The sequence below is a fragment of the Tripterygium wilfordii genome, chromosome 3, assembly GCF_013401445.1.
Source record: "Tripterygium wilfordii isolate XIE 37 chromosome 3, ASM1340144v1, whole genome shotgun sequence".
Classification (NCBI taxonomy): Eukaryota; Viridiplantae; Streptophyta; class Magnoliopsida; order Celastrales; family Celastraceae; genus Tripterygium; species Tripterygium wilfordii.
This window is the reverse complement of record NC_052234.1, coordinates 3,492,068-3,498,492: the sequence shown is the minus strand read 5'-3', so window position 1 is coordinate 3,498,492 and position 6,425 is coordinate 3,492,068. Positions and strand designations below refer to the sequence as shown.

The 6,425-nt window shown below is 36.3% G+C and overlaps 1 pseudogene; it reads right to left on the bottom strand.

Moving 5' to 3' along the window:
- Window positions 1-1,844: 1,844 nt before the first annotated feature.
- On the bottom strand, window positions 1,845-4,600 carry LOC119995528 (annotated as a pseudogene).
- Window positions 4,601-6,425: the final 1,825 nt, after the last annotated feature.

Below are 6,425 nucleotides of genomic sequence, written 5' to 3'. Positions count from 1 at the left end.
AGCCCCAAGGGGGAACATTAATCCATAATATTAGGTGTTTATCCCTTTGCGTTCATCGTAGACTAAGAGACCCGATGGCCTCCATGTATGAATAGAAGTCTTATATCCCAATTCTCTTTGCATATGCATGATTGATAGTATCACACAATGCATTGTGTATGGTTGTGTGTGTTTACGATGATACCTTGAGTATGAGAATCGAGTAGCCACCGGAACTGATTAGGAGCTAGGTTTTTAATTAATTGTTCTAAATCCAATTCGTGCTTACTTTGATTACAAAATCGCTCATGCTACCAAGTTATTCGGCCCATTTCATTTACTTGCTTTTATTTGTTATTCATTGCGTTTATTAGTGTCAGCTAGTCATTTGCATATCATTCACCACCAAATTTGCATTGCTTCCTCATGGATCAATACCAAACTCACTGATTTATTACTTACTGATACACTACACTTGGGGTAAGTACACACACACACTTTGGTGTCGATAAAGTTTTTGGCGTCGTTGCAGGGGAAGTGAGTGTCAAAGACGGAGTTGGATGGCTTGGAGATGCTAGCTTTATGCTGTTAAACGCCATCAAATAGGAAGGAGCACGGTCACGCTTCAAGGGTAACTTCGTTCCTCCCTTTTACTTGCTTTCTAGTGTAGTTGCTGAAAAGAGGAAAAAATTGTGCGGAGAACTTTGCAAATGGGGCTAACTTAGATTCCTGTGGGCGATGGATGCCACCTTGTTTGCTGCTTGGTAGTGATACGTTGTTTGAAAGACCTTCGCACATTTTTCTTTCTATCACTACTTGCTACATCTTGGTGTGTTATTGTTCCTAAGATTGGTTGTTGCTCTATTCCTATCTCTGCTATTGTTCTTGCTTGATATTGGTGCTCTTGTTCTTGCTTGATATTGGTCTTGGTTGTTCGTTGATTGAAAAAAAATATTGCGTTACTTGACTTGGTTGATTGCTACTTTTGTGTGCTACTTGCTATTGTTCCTTGCCATCATGTCTCAACCTAGAGATAATGTTAGTGGGCGTGGGTCTAATAGAGACTGGAAAGGTAGTGATATAAATGCAAGTGATGCAGGGAGTGTACGTGGGAGTGACATGAATCTTGATGCATTGCGTCGTCTTTTGCAACATGTGAATATTGATGAGTTGATGAATCCGGTGCAACGGCAAGATGCCCAAATTGGCAATGCCCAAAATGTGTCAAATGCCCAAAATTTACCAAATGTTCAAGTTGAGCATGCTTTGCAAAATGGACCTCAACCATTTCAACAAGACAATGTGACGCAATTTGCCCCGCAAAATGTATATCAACCTCCCAATATGCCTCATGCGTATCATATGCCTCCCCCATATAATTATGTGCATCCTATATATTACAATATGCCTCAAATGCCACAAGTGCCACAATATGCTCACTTTGGGCAAAACATTCATGCACCTCCTCTTATGGAGAACATTGATGCCCAAGCCCAAGAGCATCACACTTTGAGAGAGCTTACGCGTCCTGCAAGGCAAACTCAACCTTCTTGCATCATCATGCCACCGAACCAACAAAATGTGAGCCCCAAACCTTCTATGTTCCAAATGTGTGATTTTGAATTGATGTGTATTAGGACCTCTATTTTGAGGTCCTAATACCATCTAATGAGGGGGTTCTAGTGTTTAAAGTAATGTATTTGTGTTTAAATAAAGTAATTTTACCCTTATAGATATTTTACTTTGGTTTTGTAGGAAATCGGGCTTAAATGACTGAATTGGGGACTCTTGGAGCTGAATGAGGAAGCTGGAATTCATCAAGTGTCCAGACACCTGATGTACCATCCGGACACTTCCTACACAAATCAAGACAGAGGCTTCACCAACTTGGAGGACGCATGAAGTGTTCGGACACCCTCTTGAAGTGTCCAGACACTTCCTTTGAAAAATGAAACAGAAGCAACCAAAGCCAACTCGAGTGTCTGGACACTTCCCTTAAGTGTCCGGACACCTATCTTGGATCTACAATTTTCTGCATTGAAATTTGAAGGGCATTTGGGGAAAATTTAATATGTAACCAATGGGGGACGATTTTATAAGGGTAGTTAGGTATTTTCTACTGTAAAAAGAGGGGACAACCCAAGGATTTGGGATTCTTTTCTCATTTTTCATTCTTTCACTCTTGAACATCTAGCCTCATTGTCTTTCTCTCGCTAGGGTTTTGCTTAGTTCTTGTGATATTGATTTTAAACATTGATTTTCATCTATAAAATTGAAGTTTATTCTCATCATAATGAGTGGCTAAGTTCCATTTCTAGTTTCTAATCCCGAACGGTGGGTGCAAGGTTTCGATTACTCAAGATATGTTCAAAGGGTCGTAGCTTTGATCCCTCTCTTTTAATTTCGTGATTGTTGTGTGATTGCGTAAAATAGAATGACATAATGATTTTATTCTTAGATTGTATAGTCTAGGGATTTAATTTGATGCGCTTGAATGAAAAGTGTTAAACCCCAATGCATGATTTCCTTAATTAATTGAGTAATCCATTGTATAGCTATTAATTATATGTATTGATGATGGGGTTTTGGGTTACTTTAGGAATGTATATGAGAGAGTTACGGTTAATTTGTCTTTAAGTGTGAAACTAGGGTGTTAGCAAAGCTGACCCCAAGGAGGAACATTAATCCATAATATTAGGTGCTTATCCATTTGCGTTCATCGTAGACTAAGAGACCCAATGACCTCCATGTATGAATAGAAATCTTATATCCCAATTCTCTTTGCATATGCATGATTGATAGTTTCACACAATGCATTGTGTATGGTTGTGTGTGTTTGCGATGATATCTTGAGTATGAGAATCAAGTAGCCACCGGAACGGATTAGGAGCTAGCTTTTTACTTAATTGTTTTAAATCCAATTGATTTTAGTATTACAATATGTTTCAGTTCTTAGTGTACCATAAACACCCACTATTACCCACAACAGATTGTCTATATGTTTTACATGATTTACTTTATTTGAGCGAAAATTACAATAAATTTAAACACACATAAAATAAAAATTGAATAATAACAAATTATTGAACACAATCACACATATATATGTATGTAGACGATGGTGGAAAGTATGTATATATATATATATATATATATATTAGTTGACAACACTGCATATCCTCCAATGAGTGTCACCAAATCAAGTGATGAGAGCTTGTCGCTGCCGCTGTTTTTTGGACAACGCCCCTTACGAGTGTTTGCGAATCCAGCATCAATGTCACTGGTTTTGTTGTATATTCTACTGCGAAATGTAAAGCATTGGGCTTGTCCAATTTTGTGGGAACCTAAATTCATCGAACATATGTAAATTTATATATTAGCATTGTATATGTATATGTATATGTGCATATACTAAGTTTGGTTACCAGACCTGACAAAGCAACCAAGTCTCTTTTATCAAGTCCTTTACGTGCAAAGAGTGTTATGAGTTGATCAAGGCTGGCTATAAAACTAGGAAGTTCACCACTTTCAGCAAGAGATCTGCTTGCGGTCGTTGAATCTCTTCGTCCCAACTTTACCTTCCATGATGGGCCGCCCACCTAAGAATTAAATATATTAATTAATACACATTGATCTTAAATTTCATGACTCATGTATTACTTGTGGTAGATTTATATACATAACTAGTGAGATGTTTTTACTCACATATTTAGATGCATCTCTGGCTGCCACCGCGACAATATCAGCACAAGATACAACTCCGGGACATATTTCTCTACGGCAGCTTTGGCATTGTCTATAACTTGATAGCCTCTAACGGAATTATTGTTGGGGAGTGCAGTTTTTTCGCTCTTGATTGAATGGGTTTCATCAAAGCAGAATCGAGGCATCACATCCCTGAGGAAATCAAAACAAATATAGTTTAATTGAATACATATGTACATATAGTTAACATCAACTTCTTGGAATTTGTGAATAATTAGGGGTACATATATACCTGAACAAAGCAGTCATGGAAATGAAGACGATGAGAGACGCTGCCATACGTCGCTCTTTAGAAATGGCGGTTCTGACGGTTTTGCGATAAAATTTGGTAGAAAGTTTAGGATGTGTAGCCTCACATGTCATGTTCAAGATTAACATGATCAACATGGTAACACAGGCTGCCTTTAGGCACTACAAGAAATTCAGGTTTCTGTGACAAATAAAATTGTCACTGAACGTGGAAAACTCGTCAAAAAAAAGTTATGTAACATAAGATTTTGCGCACTTTCCCTGAATAGTTTTAGCGACAAGTAATTTGGTCACTATTCATTTGTATATAGTCATCCAAATCAATATTTTCTAAAATTGCTCAATAGTATATAAATTAATAATGATCAATCAGTGGTAAATAAACATAAAATATATTTAATATCCATAAGTCATAAACAATAGCAACTACAATCATAGTTAACCTAATAGCTAGTTAGAACATAAGTAGTACTGTTAAGAAGCTAAAACATATATAGAACAAAAAGCAACTTCCCGAATATTGTTTAGCAGCTAGAACATATACAACAAAAAACAACTTCTCATATGCTCCCAATGTATAGCTGAATCTGTTGTGATTGGAACTCATTAGCTATCTCAATCTTTAACCTGCATAAATTAATACAAGACAACTATTAGAGGAGTGAAATTAAAGAGTATCTACTCGAGAAATAGCCATCATCCATCAAAGACATAATGTAATTCTTTTCCAAAAATGAACTTATCAATTGCGAAGATAATAAAGTTGAGAACAGGAAGATAATTACTTAAATCTTTTTAAACCTGCCACAAAATAACCCAACATTATTCAAGAACACAACCATTCACTTCTAGAGCTCATTAAAAAACTTGAAAACCAGCTATGAATCTAATTGAAATACTGGCACAGTACTAAAACAATTACGACTTAAGAGTTACAGAATCTATCCACCATATTAAGGATAAAATAGTCAATGATAATCAAGGAAATTGCAATTATGCACTGATAAGAACATAAGCTTTTAACTTGCTATTGCAATCTATAAATGCAACTCAATAAGCATCACTCCCCAAGAAGACCCAGATAAGCATAGCAATGCAAGGGCAAATTAAATACAAGGAAGAATTATAGCAAAAAAAGTTTAAAATGGAAAATTAAATGGAAGAGCATATCAAATGAGGAATTGATCACATGCACTGATCATATCAAAGCAAAACAGGAGGCACAAAAAGAACTTCAATCATTCAAATAAGAATGATCTTCGATCTCCTGGAAAGTAAAACAGGAGGTACAAAAAGAAACCAACAACAGAGCAAATGAGGAATTGATCACATGTACTAATCAGATCAAAGCTAGCAAGAGATGCAAATGCTTGAAGTAATGAAAACACAATTGAACACAATAACCTCCAAAAAAGTATCCACAAACATGATCCTCAACATATCAGCACTCAAATTCAGAAAACATGATCCTCAACAAAACTCAATGTCTAGATAAAAACAACTTCAATCATTCAAATAAAGATATATTTTTATGGCAAGATTCCACACCATTTTCTTCCAACATTAACCTAAAATCAATCGAAACATAAATGATGTGATTTTAAATACTTACCACGGTTTGCAGGTCTTGTTGGCACTGAAGTATCTGATTGTGATGAAGAGCCTAAAAAGGCAGCCATTCGTGCTTGGAACATAGCATTAAATTGCCTTTGAATTTGCTCCGTAAGATCATTCTTCAGCTCCATTTCCACAGTTTTTCTGATTTCAGCTTTGAGTTCGTTACTGACATCAGCCCGCAAACTTTCAATCATGGATTCCCTAGCCGAGTCAACAGCCCGTTGTACTTCTTCTTGCATGTTTTCGAGATATCTTGTTCTTTTTGTTGGTGGTCTTGTTCCAGCACCTTTACCTCGAAAATAACCGGACTTTTGACCAAGAACTTGCAGCAACATCTCGTCATTTGTAAGTTGAGATTCAGGAGGAGTTTCTTCTTGTTGAACGACAAGATTGTGAAGTTTTTCCTATACATGAATCACAAATTTCACAATCATTTATAATCATTTCTAAAACTTAGTGTATATATAAATAAATTCACATGTCATATGTAATATAAAAATATATCAATGCACGTACATGGACTTCTTTGGAGATCGGATCAGACCACTGTAATTCCCCTTCTTTACTTTTCTTTGTATGTTGTTTAAGCCAAATCTCATCTGGCGGTGGATTTTTTCCAGAGATTGGATCTCTCTGCCACAACCCAAGTCATTTACAATGTTTACTAGCTAAAATGATTAAAGAAATTAACAGAGAAAAAAAATCATAGTTACCATTGACTCCTCAACTTCGGCGAATGATTTTGTACCACAAGTATGTTTAGTCACAAGCTTAGCTCTATTTGCTGCATTTCTTTGGCTAATTTTCTGCAAACA